Source organism: Ostrea edulis, chromosome 8 (genome assembly GCF_947568905.1).
Source record: "Ostrea edulis chromosome 8, xbOstEdul1.1, whole genome shotgun sequence".
NCBI lineage: Eukaryota > Metazoa > Mollusca > Bivalvia > Ostreida > Ostreidae > Ostrea > Ostrea edulis.
Window position 1 is genome coordinate 58618816 of NC_079171.1, and position 27098 is coordinate 58645913.

A 27098-nucleotide genomic window follows, 5' to 3' on the forward strand; every position below is an offset into this window, starting at 1 on the left:
TTTGTACATTTTTTTCTATTTCCGTGCGTACGTGACTTGTCCGTGTTTTGTAACTGGCGTAATTAACAAATATCGGTACGACTCAGCATATTAACAAAGCGTGGTGTATAACATTTTTATTTGGAAACCCGTACGTATTTACTAGACTGCATATGTATTAACAAACACAAGTATTTGTACCCGTTCAGTACAATTAATGGCACATAATATCTAACTAGAATTCTTCTCGGACATATACAGTCTATGTTGGAACTGCCATGTGATTATTTATATAATTAATGCATCCAGAATGTAAGCAAATGCAACCAACAAACATATTTTTTTTTACGTTGCCGCGATTTCGACGTTTCAAGTTCACGAACTTTGACGTCGTTTCTGTGAATTGTGACGTCGAAAAATAAGGGCCCTTTTCTCATGACGCCAGTCATATATATATATATATATATATATATATATATATATATATATATATAAGGAAGCTCAACATCTGCAAAATTATGACATGCCTGTTGCTTTTGTCTTGCTACCCGTTATTTGTTATGTGTTATCTTTGTCCTATTCATCTAATGTTCTGATCCATGTTAATGCTTTACACATATTTAACTTCCTTATCTGACCTTCTATCTCAAGTATTTCTCTACATTTTGTATGTTAATTGGAATAAATAAAACAAATACATAGGTTGTACTGTGTCATTTTCTTTTTGAAGTGCATTTTAAGTTCTACTTGGAAGAGGTTATATAATTCGAAAGAAAACACGGAGTGATAGCGTTCTTGAACTTGAGTGTGTTGAAATCTACTGTTTATCCATATAATTTACTTACTAGTATAGATTATAATCAATCCAAGGTATTGGATAAAATATCGGTCATTGCATCAAATTTATACACACCTATGCCTTCTAACAATATTGATATTTAATAATTGATGTATCTATAGAATGGCAGTATAGCTATATACGATATGTTGGTAGTTAAAAAACATCATATATAATCTGTGAGTTATAAACATATTAGATATATTGTACGAGTTCATTGGTACATTGTTTACCAATTGGCCAGCAAAAACATTTGTTCACAATTGAACATTTTTAACTTTTTTGGTAACTACGTAATATTCTAATTCCTTTCCGATTTGATATGTAGTGTCTTTGGTACAAGAGTGCATAAATTACAAATTACAGAAGCCAAAATCTTCCAAAAATAACCAGTTTTTAGAAATCTTTTTCGCTACAAAAAGTAAATTTATGACAAACTAAATATATAGTAATGTGGAGCGGGAAGGTCACTGCCAAAATGGGTAATCTCATAATCCCCGGGTTAATGGTTCTGAACCCAGGGTTAATCCAAACTTAGTATTGTATATACTTATGAGTGTATATGTGTAAAACATTTCAATAATGTCTTCTTTAATGCAATTCATATTTAAAAGATAAATGTTTAGAAGGAGTTGGTCATCCTATACCAAAATTGCATTTTTCTAAACTGGGGGGGGGATGATTTCTAGGATGGGGCCAAAATTATTATGATTGAAGTAGAACAGGAACGAATATATCAAATTTGCGAATTTTGCAATCCTGGGGTGTTGATTCGAGGACAGATTAGTCACACTGTCTTAATGTTACATGTATTAGGTAACAATTTTCATTAATATAGTCACTTTCAGAACACATGTTGTTTGATACTGTTGCTGAATATAAGAATGTAGCTTATGAATGCAAAACATGAAATGTTTTCTATATTACACAGCCCTTTGTACTAGCAATATTCTTAACTAATATTCAGTTGACAAATAAGGTCAGTGGGTATCCTGTTAAAAGTGTGCACACGTTACCAAATCTTGCCTTTAAATTTCAGATGGAACTTAAAAAAATAGAAAAGTGGAATTATGTATCAATTGTCTGACTTTCTGACGGAAATCCAAAATTTTATGCAAAATTTCAGTAAAATAGTGTAGAATTTTTCATTTAAAAATCCTGTTTAAAAAAATTATAACAACCAAATTCAGGAAAGAAATATTTCAATCGCAAATAATTAATTTGAAATGAGTGTATAGTGGTATAAAAATATACAAAATACTCGATAACAAGGAAATGACAGAGGTAAATATTTTATTTTATCAAACAATACTTCCGCCATAGCATGAATTCCTTTCCAAACCCATTTAAAATCTGAATTGACAAATAATAATATCCTTTATTTATACAGGATTGCACAATTAGTTGTATAAACTAGTTTACATTGTGGTCCTGTCTATAACATATATACATATCGAGACCATATATCACAAAGCATGGAAATATCACAATTTATATACATACAGATAAGAACTAAATGAAAAGAGACAATAACATGAGCATCATTGAGGATTAAGATAATGTCTTAGATAGGCTGATTTAAAATATGTGGTAGTTGTGCATTTCCTTATAAAATCGGGTAACGAGTTCCATAAAATTGCTGCTGAAATGATCAAATATCTTCTAAAATATTCTGTTTTGGCTCTTGTAACATAAATGCAAGGTGAAGATAACGAACAGTGATCAATCTCATAACTCCTACAAGCAACACAAAATAGATAGTTGGGCAAACATGGACCCCTGGATACACCAGAGGTGGGATCAGGTGCCTAGGAGGAGTAAGCATCCCCTGTTGACCGGTCACACCCGCCGTGAGCCCCATATCCTGATCAGGTAAACGGAGTTATCCGCAGTCAAATCAGTATGCCAAGAACGGCTTAACAATCGGTATGAAACACATCAGACAACATTTGACCCAATGCAAGGTTGTCTTAACGAACTAGATCGTTATAACGACCATAGAATTTGCGAAATGCTGACTTCAATCGAGATGTTGAAATCCCTGTACCATCAACTTGTTTGTCAGTGGCTTACCCCGATTTAAAAACTGACTATACCCAGAACAAGCTCTTGCATATCGAATCAGTTGAGATATATAAACACCATATGCAGGGGATAATGGAATATTGCTACATAAATGTGGGAAGTTGACGATGGAGAAGCTGAAATCATCCCGTTTGTCATACAGGTGAGTTGTCAGTTTGCCGTTAATGTCTAATTTCAATAAAATATCTAAGTATGAAGCAGAAGTGGGCGACTCTGTGGTGTTCTTTTTTTCCAACTCACAGGTATATATCAAATCGACATATGAATGAAGCGAGAGATTTTTTCTTCTCACGTAGAAGTTTTTGAATAAATTCTGCTTCATATGAATATAAAAACAGGTCAGCTAACAAAGGAGCACAGTTCGTGCCCATGGGAATTCCAACAGACTCTTGGAAGACCTGATCACCAAAGACCACGAAGATATTGTCAATGAAGAACTCTAGCATATTTTTTATTTCAACTTCAGAGTACTTGTGCGTGGAATCAGAGTGGTGTTTAACAAGGTAAGTTTTTGAATGACTGATCACTAGATATGAATATTTCCGTTTTCCGCTTTTGTTGAAGAAGCAACTGTCTATGATGTCAAAAAGTCTAGTCTTTAATTTATCGTGAGGAATGGTCGTGTATAGTGTTGAAAAGTCATAGGTTTTAATGCTATTGATTTGGGAAAAATTCTGTGATTTCAAGTTTACTAAAAGTTCTTTAGAATTTTTTAGAATCCACATTTGATTAACACCACTTCTGGATGTAGTCGCACAGTAAGTTTGAAGTTTCTCCTTCACAGCTGTTAACATTTTCGCAAGGAGCAAAGATAGGGGCTTGGTAGGGCACTTACTGGATCCAGTAATGTATCTTTGTTTGTAAGGGTTTTTATGTAGTTTAGGAATCCAGTATAGGTACGGTAACTCATATTCATTCGACCCATTGACTGGAATATTAAATGTGTCTAAAACTGAAGCATGGTTTTGAAGAATTTCGTCTTTTGAAAGGGCAGTTGGAGTATAAGTATGATTACCAAAATTGGTAAAATTAGAAGAGCTCTGTCTTGTATTTCTTGTAAAGTATTAGTAAAACATAGTTTTCTTGTAAAGAATTAGTAAAACATAGTTTGAACTGAGTAAGATTAAGTAATAAATGCATAATATGTGTGAATCAATGAAATACGTATTGAGCTAGTACTTAAACAGTTAAAACAAACTTCGAGATTTTGCTCAAAAGCAAAGGGGTTAATTTCCCTACCGAAGAAAAAACCCAGAAATCCTAAAGTAATATCCAAACGTCTGTGTGGTTGGTAATATCTTAGATTTAAAACAATTTATTCAATTAATAGAGAACTAGTTTGCACAAACCATTGTTGAATGATTTGTAAAGTTCAGGAGCATAATATGTATCACAAATACTAAAGTGTGACTTTATGTATATAGCCTTGATTCAATTATATTATATTTTAGAAAAGGGTTGGCTATTCATGTTCATAAGTTTCTGGGGGCTTCTGCACTGCATAAACCTTGACTGTAAAGTGAATAGTGTGGAAACGTGGGAACCTAAGGTGGCGACTAGTTTCAGTAGTGCGGAAATAGTACAGAAACCCTAGGTTTCAGCGAGTTTCCGGTATTTAAACCACCTAGAATTGTGGACGGCCTAGGTTTATGCACTCCGCAAACCCTTGTAAACTTGAGGTTCCCAAACTGAAACCTTACGTAAGCCATTTCTTATCTTAAGTTTTCACATAGTTTGCGCATAGTTTCCACACCGTGGAAATCATAGTTACCATGCAGTGATGTTTGATTCGAGAAATTAACGTCAGCACGCCATAGGCATTGTCATTACAAATAAGGAAAGTCTCCGAATTTGATTGATTAATTCATTAATATTGTATAACGTCCCTATCCAGAATAGTTCACTCATATGAAGATGTCACCACTGGTGAAAGGCTGTAAAATTTAAGCCTATGTTCAGCACTTATGGCCATTGAGCAGGGAGGGACCTTAATCGTACCGCTCCTGCTTTGACACGGGACCTCGGTTTATGCAGTCTCATCCGAATGACCGCCCCATTTAGTCGCCTCTTTCGACAAGCAAGGGGGTACTGAGGATTTATTCTAACCCTGATCACCACGGGATATCTGAATTTGAAGATAACTAAAAATCTCATGCACTTGGGTAGATCAACCAAGGATTTTTACCCCGTGGCAGGCATTTTCACCTGTCAGTTCCAGGAAATAACGGGAGGGGTTAAATGCAACGGACCACACTGACATTCGAACCCGGGCCCCCTGAATATTTAGTGAGGTGCTATATCAACCTGGACACCGGATATATAATTCGGCTGACACATGTACGGACCTCAGCTAGTATTGAGAGTGATCAACACTTTTCACGTATCGTAGAGGTAGTTCGGTAATAGTGTAATCGATTAAGTAGAAATTTCGTATTTGTAGTACGGTAATAGTAAAACTGATTGGAGGAAATATCTTACTGGTAGTCCAGTGACAGTGTAACTGATTAAGAAATAACTATCATGACTATGGAATATCGAAAAATAAAACACTATACACGGTTTCAATTTGTTTAACATTAGTAAGTTAGTTGAAGTTTTGTTTTATGTTATCTATGATTTTGAAAGGGACATGGGCAGGATTTGAGCTGAACCTTTTCAAATTATGTTTCTTTTTTCCTTTTTATTGTTTAGAAGGCTAAGATGAAGTATTTCTGGCGGTCAACAAGAAGTTGAGTGTCAGTTAATACGGTGTTTGGGAGATACAGAGCTCAGAATTCATTGATATGTAAACAAGGCGCGTGGCATTTTTTGTTTACATAGACTGAATATGCAAGTACAAGTTCCGTTTAAGGCATATTTTTTATTTGAAAGTTAATTCCGAACCCAATGAAACAGCTTCTAGAGTTTGGCACCACTCATTTTGTCTTAAACGTTATATTCTATAATAAGCAATCTATATATAAACAAAAACATGGTACAATCCTTGAGGTAAAGTTCAGAATAGACATACCATTTCAGTGTCGATAAAATATGTTTACTTCCGGATAACACTTCTTAACTTTATTCTACTAAACCATAAAAAAAAAACTTGATAGGATTGTCAATTAGGTAACAGGTGTCCTTATCGTTATCTCAAAAGAAGATACAATTATTTGTGTGGGAAAATGCGCTACTTATCACGATAAGTTGATATAAGCGGAAGCTCTGTCTTGAGGAGATTGGTCAATGACAGTGGGCGACATCTCTTGATACTCGTCCGTATTTCTGACACCTATTTTGTCGTACTCTCGTGTTTCCTCCATTTCGGTATGAGTTTGTTCTGGTTGGTTATTTACATGCTGTGTTGAGGATTGCCGTCTCTGTTTGCGGAAAACTAGAATAACGTTCACCAATACGGAGATGACCAGGAGTGTTGGGGTAACAGAGATTATAGCAATGTGCAATCCACTGGAGGAACCTTTCTCTGAAATTACAAATGATCCAAAATGACGCCTTACCATATTTGGCAAATGCTAAACTGCTCGAGTCAGGATATACTAAAAATAAAGAACAATACTAAAGATTATGTTATGCAAATTTTCTACATGTATATAATGTTTTGATCTTTATTTCCTTTTTATCTACTAGATGAAATTCTGCAAACACACGGGGAATCAAAATTAAATATTATAACACAGAGGAAGGACTTTTTAAATGGGAGTTTGAATTGTTATGCACATGAATTGAATTAACGATATATGTAATTCCAATGAATTTATCATTGTTTTTAATAATATGGTGGATCAGGTATATTTATTGATATCTTATGCAGTAAATAAACTTGATTATTAGGAAGTCAATTCGCGCTCCAAATCAAATGTTCTATTTTTTTCCTGTGCGACAATTTAAGGGCAAGGTTTTGAATGCACGTTGTTTCTTCTCCTCAAACGGAATAATCGAAAACGTAGTGCATTATATGAATGACAAACTGAAAACTGTTATACCGTGAATAGTGGTCTGATTTCGTGGACATTGTCAGGTAGTGTGCAATCTAATTACGGTTATACGCTTAAGTTTTAAGGCGCAAAATTTTCAGACCAGTACTGGCCCATTCGAAATCTGGCATATTGGACAGTTTTCTACTTATTATTCACTTTTAAGACCTGTGTCATCACAAAGTATGCTGCACCCAGAATAAAAAGAGCAGTGTCTCTGAGATAACACAGCGTTACAAAACCTGAACAGGTCCAAGCAGAATTATTCTTAAAAGAATGTCTGTATCAATAACGTTACACAGGTAATTATTGTTTCTGAGCTTAAGTTCCGCATAAATAAATATATCATGCTTCATTTCATTTTCATTCCCCATTTCTTTTTATTTTAAAACGGTAACATTTTCCAATAAATCGTTTGAAAAACTTCAATTCATTCTCTATTTCCCATCTTTCTTGATCCCAATGTCTCGACATAGAAAGAATCGATCGAAATACGGGATTTGAAATCAAGGCCAAACCGTTCGCTCCCGTCTTAAGCTGTTCATTCTCCATCTTAAAGCGTCCCGTTCTTGATAGAAAGCGCTTCGTTCTTGCTGCGAATCTTTCCGTTCAAACCTTAACCGTTCGTGTCCCAATCAAAACTGTTCGTTCCTAAGTCATTCAACGTTCGTACACCGTTCTACTGGTTTGATAGTATGCTTTAAGATATGTGAAAGGTTCCCAGTAAATAATATAGTCAATATTGATGTACATGCGCAATGTGAATGACATTGGTGATTTATCATGTTTTGTTTGTTTTGATGTTTTCTGCCACACTCAACAATTTTTCAGTTATATGGTGGAACCCAGTTTTTATTGGTGGAAGAGAGAACCCAGATACAATGTACCTGGGAAGAGACCACCGACCTTCCGAAAGTAAACTGGGAAACTTGCTCACTTACCGGCGCGAGCGGGATTCGAACCCACGCCGACAGAGGTGAGAGGACGTGTGATTTTGAGCGCAATGCTCTAACCACTCAGCCACGGAGGCCCCTATGATTTATCATGATGCAAGTTATATTTTCAAAATGATTTAACATAAAAAATATACGGAACTGTTGTTTTAAAGAAATAATTGAATAACGTTTATAAACAAGCCACGCTGGGCATTTTCTTATTTTTTTTAAGGGATTGTGCTTGCATTGAACAAATTGACGATACAGATATGTAATGGTATCCATGTAATATACAGCTCATGTAAGTAGTTGTTTTTATACTTAATGACCCAGAGAGATATACCAAGAAGGCTAATTGTACCTGATCTTGGACTCCGTGTCCATTCATTCGTATAGTAAAACAACATTGCATTAGTTATTCATAGCTTCTCAATTCACACTCGCACTTGAAAACAACAAATGAAGGACAGCTGACCATAACGAACAGTGACATAAATGTTTACTTAATTGAGATTTATCCACGCGTACGAGTTTACATAGATTTCTTTTTTCTTGCCAAAATAAAGAATGGATAAAAATGATGAATGCAGGGTGAAGATAACGAACAGTGACACATCTCGTAACTCCTATAAGCAATACAAAATAGATAGTTTGACAAACACTTACCCTGGTTGTACCAGATGTGGGATCATGTGCATAGGAGTAGTAAGCATCATTTGTCGACCGGTCACACCCACCATGAGTCCTATATCATGGCCAGGTAAACACCTGAATAATTCCTCTTTTCCAACAATTATGTCAATATGTGGTTTTGTTTTTTGAATTTAAGACTTAATCGCATTTACAATGAGCATGTAATTTGACGTTTTGTTTCTTTTGAAACCCAGTTGCAATCTGATCCTGAATAAACATTGACTATGACACATTGATGTTATCTTTTTCATCCAAAAAATAACTTCTCTGTCCCTAACTGAGCAGCATGTTGATATAAACGACTCAATCATGCTAGGAGAGTTCCGAATTACAGTACACGACACGAGTTTTATACAACCCACCGTGGAAAGACCACGGTGGAAAATCCACGGAGATACACCCTGTCCTCCGTGTTCCACGGTGTGTGTTATTTGCGAATACACACAGCTGCTAAGAGCTTTGTTCTGGCCACGGGCGCCTTGCGGGAGATGTGAAAATGTGCCGCAAGCCAAATAATCAAGATAAGGGTGGAATTTTAAGAAAAAGAAAAAATGTCAATAATTTCCCCCCTGATACTTATATTGTTTTTCAGCATATTGAACCGATTCCAACGATACCAAACACTACATATTATGTTTTTAAGAAAACCTGGTTTTGATTTTTTTTCTTTTAATCTTCTTTCTTCATTAAAATATTCTTAAATTCTATGTTTAAATAATGCGTACTTGCAGGCAATTCCTGTTTTGAATGCGAATTTATATATTCAGTAAATGAAAAACATACATGTACAACATGTGATAGGGATATTTAATAATTACCGATGTGCTCTCTCTCTCTCTCTCTCTCTCTCTCTCTCTCTCTCTCTCTCTCTCTCTCTCTCTCTCTCTCTGACAAATGCGCTGTTTAACATAATTACCTCCATCATATTGTGTTGATATGCATCTTGACAAATATAACTTGATCCAATATATAAATTAGAGCATTGTCGATGATTAACAAATTGGAATTAATTTATTACGTAATTAATAGAAGCAAAAATACAAAAAATGGAATTATTTATTTTTAAAATCCCGAGTTAATTACATTTGACCGAGACTTATGTTCGATATACTTTAATAGAGGTTTTCATTAAAAAAAATGTTCATCGGGAGTGTCTGGATAATGCAATGATTTTTGTATAATAAGTATATACCATGCAAATTGCTAGGGTCTTGTCACAGTATAACTAAATTACAGTTAACTAGTTTGGGTTTTGACTTCTCATGAAAAGTGTGAAATATATTGGGTCGGCGCGATATCAGTTCTAGTCACGGGTATCTTGCGCCGACCCAATATATTTCACACTTTCCGCAAGAAGCTAAGCACTTCTATTGATTTCCAATACACGGATTAGCTGACCTCCATTGTTCTACTGAGGCGAAAACCCCTTCGAATTTGCAAGGAATGTACAAGTTATACACAGGCAATTGTTATAGTCATACATCATAGTACATTTTTTTTTATTTTGAATAAGTTATTGAATGACGAAGTATGACCAAACTGCAGAATGGACTTTATAGAGCCCCGTGCTAACATTACTTATATTTTTCAATGTATCAGAAGGGGTATGTTGCCGGTTAAGTTGTGAAAATTTCTTGATAAACAATAAAATAACAACAAAAATGGTGCTTAAATTGTCCGATTACGAAAACCTTTCAAGTTTTCAAAGCACACCCTCTCCGATTCTACGTGCTTGTAATCACTATTTAAGGAAGTAAATCCTCGGTGTCAAATGCAACTAGTTCATGAAAAAAAAAAAAAACTAATATACATATAAACAGAAATGACTTAACGATTATTAGCTTTTGTTCATATACGCTATCGATTATTAAAATCTTTAATTTAATCTTTAGATGCATTAGATAATGAGAGAGAGAGAGAGAGAGAGAGAGAGAGAGAGAGAGAGAGAGAGAGAGAGAGAGAGCATTGGTAATCATTGATTATAATATTCATGAATGTATGCAGATACGGGAAGTTTAATACGTTCAGTATAAATCTTGAAAGTACGATTTCTTTCTGATTAATTATCCATCCCCTTTCATTGTGATATTTTTTTTTACTTCCCATTTTGTTTTCTTTCAATGTTAAATTTTTTGGCTGGTCCGGGTTAGGACTAATGAATGAGTCCCCCCCCCCCTTCTAAAACGATGTTACGTGCTTAGCTGTCTATCTCCTTCTCAGTCAAAAATGAAATAAATACATGTTATATATACTGCAACATCATTGGATTTACTGGATAATTTTTCGATTGCACCTTCATAATACATGTTAATGCAAGCGGACTATCTAGGTTTCCCATATTCGCTAGTCGAGATTATTCGTCCACGAAGGCACAGTTGACTCAAAACCCATTGTTAGCGGAGATTAGATGAATTTACCCCCGTATTATGTTATAACTGACCAAAACCTAGTACGTTTGTTTTACAACTGTCATTCAGAAGACGCGCAAGTTATTGAGTTACTGAATAAACGAGAAAACGTCTGCATTTTTATTTCAATCGTTGTCAACTCTTTACTTTGTGATATTTCAAGACTACATGTACTCAATTCAATTTATTGGATCTCATCACCATTATGCAATGGTATACAAAAATATAAGACAAAAAAGTGTTATATATACATTTAGTAAATAATACATGAGTGTAATAAATTATTTATCAAGTTAGAAAAAAAAAACTAAAAAAGACGTATTATTATTAATGTGAAGTATGGGTATTCTAGGTAGGGGAGCACATTTTATTTTATTATTTTCTTAATGAAAGTACGGAGTTTTCTAAAGGTTTGTTTAAAAGTAAAGATGTTTTCAATATTTATTTATTTAGGTGATAAAATTTTGATTCTTTGCTCACGTTGAGTACATAATGAAATTCATATCCAATGTAAACATGTACTTGTATATAGCTGACCTTAATCACATATTCCTAATTACAATGAAAAATTTACGTAAAAATAAACTATTGCTTATGGTACACATTTCTTTGAACTGCTGTTTATCAAATTGAAATTACTGGCATGTGATTGTCGTTGTTCATGACCCTTCTTTTATTTGGTGAAATTGTGCTGCATGCACGTGCCGTGAAACAATGTACCGACGAGTGGTAGGAATAACACAGGTGTTTATATACAGGATGTCGAGAATTTGGGCGTTTCATAAAAAGGTGTGAACGTCTGCTGGGAAGTCTACATACGGATATGTACCGAAAACACCAACGTATCATTAAACAACAATTACAAGAATTGAATGATTTATAGCTAATTTCTAAATAAGTAATGGGGTGGGGGCATGCATGCTGGCCAAGCGAATAGGTTTTTTGGGTGAATCATTTCGGAAATTATTTCTTTGTTTTATCACACGGAGGTACACGGTGGCATCGACGGAGGTACAGGTGACATCCACGGAGATGCGCGGTGGCATCCACGGAGATCCTCCGTGGACTTCAATGTCTAGCTCGCCCGGAAAAATAGGACTTCAAAGGTGCCGACAATTTTAAAGGTCCACCGTGTTTGGGGCAAATTTGTTCCACCGCGTTGCGTGGAACACGCATAAAACTCGTGTCGTGTACTGTGGATGCGGAAACATACAGTTTGATGGAACCAACGCGGTTTTAAATGAGAACAGAACGGCTAGATCTGAGAACGGAGCAATTTGGTCTGAGGACGGAACACTGTATGAATTGAACGGAAATGTGTGATGTGGGAACAGAACGGAACGATTCTAATCGAGAACGAAGCGTGTAGTACGCCTTGGGATATGTATAATGAAATTATTGCGTCTATTGTCTGTCTGTTTATCCGGACATTTTCGAACGTACTAGTACATTAATTCTCCTGAAAAACTGTATAGATTTCTTTTACACCATGACTATTGATAGGTATTGAGAATAAGGGAATTTAGATTATCTCGTATCTTGCCTAAATGTGAAATATGTTGACGAGTATGCTGTTCTCTGCTCTTAGCAATGCAATGTTTTACATGTTACCATATAAATGAGTGCTGCTGAGTTGGGTTTTTTAATCCCTTTAGGGTAGTTATGGTAGACTTTTTATTCTACCCCATCAGAGATAGAAATCACACACCTCGTTCGCTACAATTCATACCAAACGATCAATGGATATCCTTTATTTACCATGACATGTTGGATATTTCCAATGTCCATCGTCGGAACAGTTATCAAGACATAATCCATCTTGGCTGCAGAGCATGTTGTTTTTACAATGACCACAACGCAACGAACAGTTTCTTCCGTAATATCCGTCAGCAAAAATTACAAACGAGCATACATATAAGAGAGTGCAGTCAAAAAAACTACCAAACATTAGCAAACAGTAAGAATGTCGAATTTCCAAATGAAATCAAGAACATTACAGCAGTGGTTTACAAAGGTGTGTATCGGGAATGGAGAAAATGTAACGCGACTGACTGCTACGTTCACTCCTCTTTAAATGCCTTCATACTTGCAGACATCAACTCAGATCTTAGTCTACGGTACTCACTATAACAAGAAGGGAAAACATCCGACCAGACCGAAATTCGGACCCTGGTCTCCTGAATCTCTAGTCATTTACTCTACCAACTGAACTATCTTGGCACCAGCGATCGAACACAGCTGATTGCTACAGGTATATATGGGAAACACAACGTTAAATGCATATGTAACGTTTTTATATCACCAAATGTAAATAATTGAAATACTAACCATCACATTTCGGCCCGTTCCAGTGCGGCAGACATCCTTTGAAGCAGACGCCAGTTGTCTTATTACAGTCGTGTTTGTCGATGCAGTGACCACATTTATGTGTATATTTTACGCCATAGTATCCCTTTTGGCAGTCTATAATAAGATACAAAATTGGGGGTGGCGAATTCAAATCATTTTACATATGTTTTGTAATCTTCAGGATGTTACATATTTTCAAAGTTAAAACAATATGATCAAAACTTGGTGAAATATTGATTTTTTCTTATTTCTTTAAATGCACGCTGGCATGATACACAGCACGGTGAACTGTGGTTATGTACATGGAAGGCGAGTATACCGAATACTGATCAATTCTGTAATTCCAAAAATGAATACAAAATAAAAAAGTTTGGCAAATACGGACCCCTGGATATACCAGGGATGGGGTCAGGTAAACATCCGCGTGTTTCATAATTGCATTTTTTGTAATTTTTATGTTTTATCTGATCAGGAGTTATGATTATTATTGCGCAGTGGAGACATTGCTATAGAGTTATCTAACGTTGTCATGGCTTGCAGCTTGCAGGAACCCTGTGCTATTCAGCATCTTTTTATTTTTATGGCCTACTCCATTGAAAGCATGTCTTATTTATGACATTGTCAGAATGTTTAAAGGTGATTACCAAAGTCAGTTTTCATTTTGTCAATGCTATATTTTACATCAAATCAAACTTCTATGGTGTATGACACGCGTGTCGATGTTACATTGTTGTTGCTATTTCCTGTAAATTTCATATTGGATTTGTGCATTAAATTATCTAGTGATGTTCGCAGCTTGTGGAATTCAACGTAGTCCATTATCCACGTTTGAAAACAAACACATCTAGTAGCATATACAGGTTATGTGTAGAAGATTCGGAAAGCATTTTCCATTCATGAACTTATATCATTATGTATAGTACTTTATTCCTTAATGTATTTGACAACATGTATTTTTGCTTCCAAAACTTTTCTGAATAAGTACAATATAGATTCATGTCTATCAATGCTCTCAGATTATGATGGGTAAAATAATTCCGACAATACCTGTACAATGTGGTCCAGCACGATGCGGTTCACTACATCCATATATACATTCACCATTATAGGCATCACAGTGTTGGTTTAGACATATTCTGTCACATTCATGAGAACAATTTTCACTGTATCGCGTGGCATCACAACCTAACAATCAACAGAGTTGTTATAATTAATTTTTAGTTGATAGAATATCTAGGCTATGGAATGATCGAGTAATCGCATATTACGTATTTGAGAGTGTCATAGTATGTTTAAATGAAGTAGTAATACAAACATTTTATATTTGAAATGAAAAGAGATACAGAAAGATAGCTATCGTACCTAGTACATTGACTTCACAAATCTCTACGAACTGTCTATTTTCATTTTTGTCGTTACAGTTGGATTGTAGGACCCTTTCTCTAGTGTTATAGAAAGCGATGCCGTGTGCTGTGCACAGTTATATTCATATGCTGTAGTAAACACCCGGTAGATGGGTCATGTTGGTACACTAGACGTCCTGTCACATCATTAGGGGGTATAAAGGATTCATTGTCAAAAACGTATATTAAAAATCCTGTTGACCAATATATCGCTGAAACAAATAATTTTAGATATTATTAAATTCGTCAAGTCATGTTTCAGACAGGTAGCATAGTATTTCGACAAAAAAGTGAGGGAACTGAAAGAGAAGTTGATTTCACACTGTATTTACAACATATGCCTCATTTTCCACACGATTAAAACCTCAAGCGTGGGGTAGTGGGTGTTAAACAACAATTATTATTTATTTCAATTTCCCGTTTGTGTGTTGCATTCTGCTTTTAACGTATTTTCCCATTTACTCGTAGAGTGAAAACATTACTAGCTGGTTGAAAATGGATCTTTATTTCAGCAACGTTGAAATTCCTCTGCAGCCACACTTTCCACCAGACACTTTGATATCCCCCTGAGACGTCCATGACGGCGCATGATTTCTGGGCGCCTGTATCTTCATTAATTGCATTGGAAGCCACGTAATCATAAAAAGGACGCTCACTCATCGTCGCGTTGCCTCCAAATTCATCAACAAGATCAACTAGAAAATAGAAAATCAATATTCCGTCAATCATCATATCCGGATTTTACGGAATTTAACATACTCTGACTTCAATTGTGTTGATATAATTCAAGAAAGTATCTTTGATTTACTCGGATATGCAAGGTGAAGATAACGAACACTGATCAATCTAACAACTCCTATAAGCAATACAAAAATGATAGTTGGGCAAATACAGACCCCTGGACACACCAGAGGTGGGATCGGGTGCTTTGGAGAAGTAGGCATCCTCTCTTGAGCGGTCACACCCGCCGTGACCCTATATCCTGATCAGGTAAACGGATTTATCCGTAGTGAAAATCAGTGTGCCAAGAACGGTCTAGCAAACGGTATCAAACACGTCAGACAGCATTTGGCCCAATGCGAGATTGTATTGACGTACTAGATCGTCATAACGTGCATATAATTTGCGAAATGCTGACTTCAATCGAGGCTGTTGTAATCCCTGTACCATCAACTTGTTTGTCATTAGCTTACCTCGATTTAAAAACTGATTATACGCAGAACAATTTTAAGTTGGATTATAGTGCTATATATATATATATATATATATATATATATATATATACTAAAAGAAATAAAATAAACAGTACACAAAGTTAAAAATTTAACGCAAGCGCTTTCATTTTATAATCCTCAGATACGTTTAATTTTTAATTAATACGTGCTTTAAATGAATCAAATAAAGCAAATGAAAGGAAAGAAATAGATATATATATATTTCACCATGTGACCTTCATCATGGAGTTTGACGTACCTTTAGGGAAATCTAATCTGGACAATATCTTCTGAACTATTTATTGTAACGCTTTCATACTTTGTTTTAAGATCACCTATGCGAATACAATTTATTTGACGCCATGGCTTTTTAACTTGTTACCTTCATCGTGTAGTTTGACCGAAGTTTTAAAAGTTTGATTTCAAGCCTAACCTTCACATAGTATTGGTATAGTGAGTGACACATATTTCACATATGTCTTCCTTCTGACAAGACCTTTCCCTTTTGATTTTGTCGTCCAAACCTTGATCTTGGATTTTGACTTACATTTATAAAAAAGACGTAACTTAAAGATTTTTTTCTGAATTGTTTAAGGTAGGCATTTCATGTATTGTTAATCTACCTTAAAGAAAGACCTGTTATTCCACACCAGTAATTGATTTTGTTTATGTCCAAACCAAAACTAATATTACTTTCGAAGAAAAACATCAATGTTACTCTTGTAGAAGATACCAGAGGTATATAAAGCATCTAAGTATAACTATCTCCATCTATATATTGTTAATTTGATTATGTATACACAAACTGACCTTAAGCGGTTATGTGTTTCTCAAAGACAGGTGTTATGCGTGCGTGTTATTAACTGTCTATTTGGGATTGCGCGAATAATATCCGTATTTTCGTCCAAATGTATTTTATAATGTATTTTATATTTGAATAGTATTCATGTTTGATATGAAACCATATATAAATTGTACTTCCTGATCAGATTCTTGATTTGTATAAACTGCACAACATCTGACCAGTCAATCATTCAAAACAGGAAGCACTATTTGATTCTGATAACATCCTCATCGGAGACATCTTGGTTGGCACGAGTGGAGTTTGTCGCAACCAAGCATGAATACTTGATATAAATGGAGTAGGTTTTGCAGAGTAAATATACTGTAATATTTTCGAAAAATACACATTCCCTATTCATTACTATTAGCCCAGTCCGATCTAGCTAGAAAGTCACTGGGTGCAATAATCACATTGGAGTATATATAAGCATATTGCGGGTAGAGTAAAATAGCCCATCTGAGAGAAATGTAGGGGATAATGTAGAAGTAAGACAGCACGTATTCCTCCGCTTTATGAATATTAAATAAAGATTATTGATAGTGGTGAGTACTTTATAAATGTGATGATATAATTCAAAAATCTATTGATATTGTATATCACATGGCTAGACACTGATTAATAAAAACATAATTTTAGAAAGATTGTTCATAGGTCTACTTGTTTTATTATAACTAATTTATCAAATTGCAATAAAACTCTGTCGTGGCAATCTTTGAATTCTTTTGCTACGCAAATATCACTTTTTATTCTCGGCAAATAAAAAAAATACAGAAAATAGGAATCCTCGCACCAAACAAAATCCTAAATTAAATTAAAACAAAACAAAACAAAGAAAAGTGTAATAAAAAGAAAATGCCTTTAACATTTACTGCTACACTATCGTTTCGTTTACTAAATTAAGGGAGAGAAATAGAGATATTGAGAGGGCTTACCAAAACATTCACAATTCATCGCAAATAACAGCACCCACACGTGTTTCAGAACCCACATTTTCATACATCCGTGTCAGACATTAAACAATTCTAGCTTTATGGCTTTGATCTCATAGCTGTGTGTTTAACGTAATGTATATTATGCTGGAAATAACAGAGTCATGAAATTCTCCGTCTCTAACACATTGCATTTTACATAAAACATTAAGTCAATAAAGCGACCAGATATTGTCAATAAGCATATGAAAGTATCAGGAACACTGCTTCAGAAATAATACTAAATTAAGATTTTCCTGATAAAAGATGACAGGAAGGAGATCGTGTTTTAAAATGGCATTTTAAGAAATACTTTTACAACGGAACTTTGTTTTCCGATTAATATTTCTGAAATATCACAAACATATATATTTATAAACAAGCTCTGAATCTGCAAAGTTATGACATGTCTGTTGCTTTTGTCTTGCTACTCGTTATTTGTTATGTGTTATCTTTGTCCTATTAATCTAATGTTCTGATCCATGTTAATACTTTACACATATTTAACTTCCTTATCTGACCTTCTATCTCAAGCATTTCTCTACATTGTGCATGTTAATTGAAATAAATGAAACAAATATGCTATATAGGTTGTACTGTCATTTTCTTTTTGAAGTACATTTTAAGCTCTACTTGGAAGAGGTTATATAATTCGAAAGAAAACATGGAGTCATCGCGTTCTTGAACTTAAGTGTGTTGAAATCTACTTTTTACCCATATAATTTACTTACTAGTATAGATTATAATCAACACAACGTATTGGATACGAATCGATCATGAAATTGATACACACCTCTGTCTTGTAACAATATTGATAGTTAATAAGTGATGTACCTATATAATGGCAGTATAGCTATATACGATATGTTGGTAGTTAAAAAACATCATATATAATCTGTGAGTTATAAACATATTAGATATATTGTACGAATTCATTGGTGAATTGTTTACCAATTGACCAGCATAAACATTTGTTCACAATTGAACATTTTTAACTTTTTTGGTAACTACGTAATATTCTAATTCTTTTCCGATTTCATATGTAGTGTCTTTGGTACAAGAGTGCATAAATTGCAAATTTCAGAACTTCCTGGGATTTGGAAATGGGCTAAAAACTTCCAAAAATAACCAGTTTTTAGAGATCTTTTTCGCCACAAAAAGTAAATTTACGACAAACTAAATATATAGTAATGTGGAGTAGGAAGGTCACTGCCAAAATGGGTAATTTCATAAGTCCCAGGGTAATGATTCTGAACCCAGGGTTAATCCAAACTTAGTATTGTATATACTTATAAGTGTATATGTGTAAAATATTTCAATAATGTCTTCTTTAATGCAATTCATATTTTAAAAAAAGATTAGGAGTTGGTCATCCTATACCAAAATTGCATTTTTTTAAAAACCCAGGTGGGAGTGGGGATGGGGATGGGATTGGTTGATGATTTCGAGGATGGGGCCAAAATTATTATGTTTGCAGTAGGTATTCAGGTAAAACAGGAAAGGATGTATCAAAATTGTAAATTTTGCAACTCCGGGGTTTTGATTCGAAGACAACTCCCAATTAGTCGCACTGTCTTAATGGTACATGTATCGTGTAACATCTTTCATCAGTATAGTCACTTTCAGAACACATGTTGTTTGATACTGTTGCTGAATATCAGAATTTAGCTTAGGAATGAAAAACATGAAATGTGTTCTATGTCCCATACCCTTTTGACTAGCGATATTTTTAACTCATACTCGGTTGACTGATAAGACCAGTGGGTATCCTGTTAAAATTGTATACAAGTTACCAAATATTGTTGTTAAATTTCAAATGAAACTAAGAACACTTAGAAAAGTGGAATTATGTATCAATTGTTTGACTTTCTAACGGAAATCCAAAAATTATACACAATTTTAGTAAAGTAATGTTGATCTTTTTTTTATTTAGGAATCCTGTTTAGAAAAAAAAAATATAACAACCAAATTCAGGAAAGAAATATTTCAATCGCAAAAAATTATTTTGAAATGAGTGTATAGTGGTATAAAACTATACAAACTACTCGATAACAGGGAAATGACAGAGGTAGATATTTTATCTTATCAAACAATACTTCCGCCACAGCATGAATTCCTTTCGAAACACGTTTAAAATTTGAATTGACAAACATAGCTTTAACTGGATAAATACATAATATATGTGGATCAATGAAATAAGTATTGAGACAGTACTTAAACAGTTATAACAAACTTCGAAATTCTGCTCAAAACCTTAGTGGTTAGTTTCCTTAACGAACAAAAAACCGAAATCCTAAAGTAATATTTTATTTAAACAGAATTGGTTTGCATAAACTCTTGCTCAAAGATTTGTAAATTTCAGGAGCACAATACATATCCTCTGGTGTGTCCAAGGGTCCGTGTTTGTCCAACTATCTATTTTGTATTGTTTGTAGAAGTTATGAGATTGATCACTGTTCGTTATCTTCACCTTGCATTAATACTAAAGTGTGACTGGATGTACATGGCCTTGATTCAATCATGTTGTTATATTTTAGAGAAGGGTGGGCTATTCATGTTAATACGTTTCTGGAGGCTTCCGCACTGCATAGACAAAGGCTGTAAAGTAGTGTGAGTAGTGTGGAAACCTTATTGAAACCTAGGGTGGCGACCAGTTTTAGTAGTGAGGAAATAGTACAGAAACCTTAGGTTTCAGCAAGTTTCCGCTATTTAAACCACCTGGAATTGGGGACGGCCTAGGTTTACAGACTCCGTAAACCCTTGTAAAATTGAGGTTTCCAAACTGAAACCTTGTGTAAACCATTTGTTATCTTATAAGTTTCCGCATAAAATACGCAGTTTCAATTAAGTATCTAAGTAAGAAGCAGACGTGGAGGACTCTGTGGTGTCTTATATCGAGTTCACAAGGTTGTGTCGAATCGATATATGAATGAAAATTATGAGTTGTGATCCTACGTGGAACGTTTTCAACATTAAGACGTTGAGTCAATATCGACTTTATTCAAAGTGTAAATTTATATATTTTAAATATTCTAGCACTTGGGAATTCAAAACCACGTCAGTCCTAATGAAAGTTTTATAGCCGCACTTAATGTTTAAAGTCTTTTAAAATTTGAAATCATCAAATACTTGCATAATGACATTACTGAGATGAGATGACAAGAAATAGAGATATGTATCCGACCCGTCAAGCACGATATGCCTCTCCACCCCTCTTCACAACCATTTATACAACTTCCATTGTCAGTGGAACAAGGCCATCCATCTTTACAATGTCCGCAATCAAAGGCACAATTAAAAACAATAGATAGTAAACTCCAGATAGGAAAAACTGCTTTATTTGGATAATGCATGTGAAAAATGAAGATTGCAAAATGTGATCCATATGAAAAACTCATAAATCCCATAACGAATACGAATTGCAAGTAGGTAAACACGAAATCCTGGACACATCAGAGGTGGTATCAGGTGCCCATATCAGCATTGATTTCACGAAAGGTAATTCAAAAATAAGTTCATCAAAAATAAGTTCATCATCAAATGAATCAACTTTACTAAGCGTTGTCCAAGCCTGACCCCCAATAGTGTATCATGTTCCAAATGTTGCATCTTTATTCCAAATCATCATTTGCAACGTGATCAGACAATTGAATTGAATAAAGGACGATGTTATCAAAACATCCACTTTCATTCCGACACTAGCCACAACCTTATATTGCATTATGTCATTGACGACATACAGATGTCACTGAATGACAATTAAGCAATCAAATTCATTGTTACATAATACATTTACCTTGACAAATTGGAGGCAACCATTGATCTTTGCGACTAAAATTGCAACTCCCATTTGATTTATCGCACGTACTGCCGTCCTCACATTTGCCACATATTTCTGTAGAGCCTTTTCCATAGTAGCCATCTGCACAAACTACAAATACACTAGCGGTATACAATCATGAAAGGCGAAGATAGCAAACAGTGATCAATCTCATAAGTCCTATAAGCAATACAAAATAGAGAGTTTGGAAAAACACGGACCCTTAGATATACCAGAGGTGGGATCAGATGTCTAGGAGGAGTAAGCATCCCTTATCTTCATGTACATACTAAACATATGCACACACTGCAAATACACCAACACTATTAAATTATTTCATGTACATCAGGAAAAAAGTTAAAAATATTCCCGCGGAGATATGGTAAGCATTAACTTCGAGATACACGAAAAAGTTGTTTTATTTCCCCATTTGCAATTAAGAGAAACACAGTGTTTTAATTTATATATTTACCAAGACTAATCTGTGTTGATATTTCAGGAAACATTGCTCAAAGATTTCTCAACAGAAATATGTAATATAAAATTCAATGTTATCGTTGAAAACCGGAATCACATTTGTAGCAGAATTCACGCACAGTACAACAACAGATAGAACCATGAAGCGATCAATAGTTTTGCTGAAATGCTTACTCTTCCTAGGCACCTGGTCCCAACTCTGGCGTGTCCAGGGGTCCGTGTTTGCCCAACTATATATTTTGTATTGCTTGTAGGAGTTGTGAGACTGATCACTGTTCATTATCTTCATCTTTCATGCTCAAGGAAATTGTTGATAATACGAAGGTACATTCACAAATTGCATATTACTTTACTAACTTTACTAATACGTAAAACTTATACGTTACCAATTTTGATGCACCAGATGCGCATTTCGACAAATAATGTCTCATCAGTGATGCTCAACCGAAATGTTTGAAATCCGAAATAACTATGAAGTTTTAGATCTAAATATAGCCAAAAACAGCGTGCCAAACAAGTGGAGCCAAATTCGTCCAAGGATAAGAGCTATGCACGAGGGAGATAATCCTTAATTTTGAAATGAATTTCTAAATTTTATAACAGCAATTAAATATACATCCGTATTTTCAAGCTAGTAACGAAGTACTTAGCTACTGGGCTGTAGAGACCCTCGGGGACTAACAGTCCACCAGCAGAGGCCTCGACCCAGGGGTCATAATGTAAAACTTATACGGTACCAATTTTGATGCACCAAATGCGCATTTCGACAAATATATAATGAAATAGTATTTTCAAATAAAAACTGGAAAGGTTAATATAACGAACATTGATCAAATCTTATACCAGACGTATAAGATACTAGGGGTAGTAAGTATCCCTTATCGACCAGACACAATTTCCGTGAGGCCTTTACCTTCATATATAGGTAATGGTTGCCTCTTCTCCAAAGGCCTGGTATTTAGAAGTAAGAGTCACAGATCTTTCGGATATGACCTTCGGAATGTAGGCTCCCTGATGTGGCAGACGTCGACAAGTTAAAAAACTTCCAGTCCTAAGGCCGTAAGCACTAAGCATAGGTGTAAACTTTGATCGTAGAAATTGAATAACTTGAGAACCAGGACTGATGGAGACATGGGATCTTCAGAAATGATGAGAGGATGTTGGGGCCTACAAACTAAGACCAAGTTTATTTGATGCCAGTTTTAATAATAGAATAACAGGGATATTTGTATTGTCTGATGTAGATTTTTATAATTAAATTATATTTGCCATATATTTTGTTCAAGGTAGCTATGGATGTAGATTGCTCACCTTAACATATTGGATATTGCCAATCTCCAGCGTCGGAACAACTCAGAGGACATAATCCATCATGATTGCAGGACATGATATATTTACAGTGACCACATTACAATGAACAACTGTCGCCATAGTATCCATCAGCACAAACCGGAACACAATTTAAAAAGAGAAAAAGTAAAGATAACATGCAGGATATATCTCATATTCAACTATAAACAAATTTAAAGTAGGGCAAACATGGATCTCTGAACACAACAAAAGAAACTAAAGATTAGTTCGTTTACCCAATGAAGATATAGGGCTTACGATTGTTGTGACAGTTTTGACATTTTACATTGAAGGTGAACTATGAAATTAAAAAAAACTTGGGTTATAATGCTTGTTAATGAATTTAAGTGTCTTAAACTTGCCATTTAAAAAAAATTAAATACCCTGTCGATTCTATCACCTATCCTTGATTTGTCTGTTGATGTCAACGCAGCATAAACAACACAACCCGATCATTGAATAAAACATATACATAACCTTAAAAATACTTCTAATGGAAATGAATAACGGTTTTTGAACTTGGGGTACCAAAAATTCACGTTATCATTTGATAGTTTAGAAGATATTTTAGGGGTATTACTTGTTTTCAAAATTACACATACATTACAAAGTCTTTAAAGATGGGTGGCGTAGATTGTTTTTTTATTATTATTAATTATTGACAAAAGTACTTAATTTTTATAAACATATCAGGTATGTTAATTCAAGCTTAGAATAAGTGTTTGGGAAAAACTCGTCGACCAAATTATTGAATTACAACGTTTGAATTAGTTTTAAGTCTCTACTACTATTATAATAAATTATAATTTGAAGTACAAGTATAGGGGTATAAATATTGACGATATATTGGATAAAACGGAAAGAATAGAATCATGCAGATTTAGAACTTTTTGATTAAACAATCCTTCCGCCACATTATGTAGTCCCTGCCAAACTCGTCCAACATTTGAATTGCCAACAAATTTGTTAAGTCGATAGGATTAAGGAATCTATGTTCAAAAAGATATCATTTGATGGTTTGGATTTTTGCTTCTATTGATATGCTGTAATGACGGTTATAAATTCCTATTTGTTAATCATAGATTTTGATTTATATATTGAATTAAGTTCATTTTCATCATTTGGTTAGATGCATACTAAACAATATAATGAAGAAATACTGTGCCTTAAACACCGCGTCTGTGTGTTTGTTTGTTCGTTAGTTTGTTTGTTTGTCTCTGTGTGTGTGTGTTGCGTGAGAGAGAGAGAGAGAGAGAGAGAGAGAGAGAGAGAGAGAGAGAGAGAGATGGTAATTAGAATGTGGATGCTTTTCATTCACTGAAAACTAATTTACATTTCAAAACACGAATTACCTGCATTACTCCTTAGAATTAGTAAACAATGAATTCAAGAATATTTTATTGAAGAAATTAAGGAAAGGGATTAAAATGAAAATGTTCAACACCAGGTTTTCACAGAACATAGATCGTGTTTGGTACCGTTGTAATTCTTTCAATACTCTAAAAAACAATACACATATCATGAAAAATTGTTTTAGAAACACAAATTAAACACCACCTTAAATAACCTGGTTTATAATGTCCATGGCCGATTTTCACACCTCCTGCAAAGAGACAAATCCAAACCGCGTGTATATCTATAAACCAGCACTGCACACAACCGACAGTTTGTACCTCGTGTATTTATTGAAATAAGTTCATACTTGATACACCGATATGGATACTTACGAATTAAAGAAACACAAACATCGCAGCATTAAAATGTATCAGTAATTATTAGCATTTCGCAGCACCAACATGATTTTTGTGCCAACATTAAAAGTAGAAGTAATCATGAACGCTTAGCAGCGTCAACAACACAGTGACAGTAGGCAGCACACTTTCCGTCCAATAGTGCGGGTACTCTAGGTAATGTAAGTATCACGCATGCGTCTTTTTCATAGGAAGCCGTACAATAAAAACAAAACGTCTTTAATCGGTTGTTCGGAGCTTTGGAAACGTCGGTATTGATAAAAACCGGTCTCTCTCGGTAGTTTAGAACTTTCGAACATGGTATTGATTCAATGCACGATGCCCTCAATCAAATAAACAAATTATAACAATAAGAACGATAGTTGATATGAATAGGAATTACTCCACAACTTACAAATTATTCAAATATGTGTAAAATAGAAATCTTCATTTAAATCAAATCAATATTTAAACACTTTAAAATCGGCCATGGAATACATATATTGATTTGAATAATTAATATTTTATTAGTATTTTGAAATATTATCCTCCGTGGACACAACGTGTTACGCGGAGGGTTCTCGGATTCAAGGCTGGCACGGAAATCGCAACTTCAAAGGCACCGACTTTTTTCTTTGCCCACGGTGAAGCATGGGTTTTTGGTCAACGGCGGTCCGTGTTTTTCGGGGTGTACTCGTGGACTGTATTGTGTATTTCGGGGTGTGCTCGTGGACTGTATTGTGTTTTTCGGGGTGTACTCGTGGACTGTATTGTGTTTTTGCCTCGAGCAAATTGTGTTTATTATCATTTATCAAATAACTAAAATCTTCCGAAAATATCAAGAAAGGCGTCAACATATGAATAAATGTATCTTATAATTCAAGTTTATTGGAGTAAATGTTCAACTATTAGAGTGATACATCTATTCAGATATATTTGTTTTGCATGCACTACGTACTATTGGACATATTCTTCTTTTTATTCGGTTTATGTCTAGTTCCTGCGAAATACGTGCATATGCCCTTATCATTGTATTTAAAAAAAAAAACGTGACGGTATGCAAATAAATGTTTCGTATCATGAAGATAAATTGAGATAGGCGGAAGCTTAGTTTTGTAGAGGTTACTCAGTGACAACGCGCATTTCCTGATAGTCGTCCATATCCCTGACCCCATATATTTCTCGTACTTTTATTATTCCCTCCATTGTTATTGTGCATTTGATGTAGTTGGGCATTGATATGTGGTGATGATGCAACCCTTATCTTATATAAGATACTTTTCAATTCCTCAAGCAATACGCTAATACCCTTAACATTGCCCTGAAATCAACCTGGTGTTGATATTGAAGATGATCCACACTGTCAGAGTTCTGTAAAAACAAGATTGTATTTATATTTTAAACAACCAGACTGTTTTCCGTACTACTGTTAAAAATACAATGGATTCTACTCTTAATATTTGTTGTTCTGAAAACTTAGGAATTCCTAAAAGCGTATAAGAATGACTGTTATTGCATTGTTTACTTTAAGGGTATCTCGCTTCTTGAATCCTTTTTTTTTTACTGAGATTTGATGCAATCCAGAATAAAATGCTCTCAAAGCATTGTCAATTTGTCAAACAAACTTTAAAGGCCGATCAAGACCTACTTGAAAATCCATTGGTAGTGCAACTAAGCAAATGTGGTGCTGAGCGGTGTTTATTTCAGAAGCTAAGTTAAAAATAAATTCCAGCATGCCGATAACTAAGGGGCCAAATTTCATGAAGTAATAAACCTATCATGTAAGAGGTTGATTAGACTTCACATCTCAACATCAATTATAATTTATAATACTACCTGCTGAGCAATCATTTAGAGAACGTTTTGTGGTCTTTTCTAAGCAAAATTAGGATAAGCAGAAATATATTTTGGATATTAGTGAAATACATTGAAAAATACCTCTTAAAACTTGTATAGTTATTTGAGTTTTCGCCCTTAGTTTGACCCATTACACTCACAGGAAGATACATTTGGCGATACAAAACCATTTAA

The 27098-nt window shown here is 34.6% G+C and overlaps 1 protein-coding gene and 2 long non-coding RNA genes across 4 annotated transcripts in view; 1 reads left to right on the forward strand and 2 right to left on the reverse strand.

Annotated features, from left to right (window-relative positions):
• LOC125663411 (receptor-type tyrosine-protein phosphatase mu-like) overlaps positions 1-27098 on the reverse strand; it is a 177569-nt gene that overhangs the window by 45437 nt on the left and 105034 nt on the right. The window lies entirely within an intron of this gene.
• Positions 2005-17723, reverse strand: LOC130049340 (uncharacterized). Its single transcript, XR_008797844.1, has 6 exons — positions 17655-17723; positions 14624-15359; positions 14309-14446; positions 13241-13375; positions 6400-6438; positions 2005-6365 (listed from the first exon to the last, which is right to left on the reverse strand). It is a non-coding gene; the product is annotated as an uncharacterized LOC130049340 (long non-coding RNA).
• Positions 6221-15232, forward strand: LOC125667573 (uncharacterized). Of its 2 annotated transcripts, none has more exons than XR_008797847.1 (3): positions 6221-6319; positions 13005-13163; positions 15177-15232. It is a non-coding gene; the product is annotated as an uncharacterized LOC125667573 (long non-coding RNA). The 2 variants fall into 2 exon arrangements; XR_008797848.1 differs by lacking the exon at positions 15177-15232 and adding an exon at positions 13264-13387.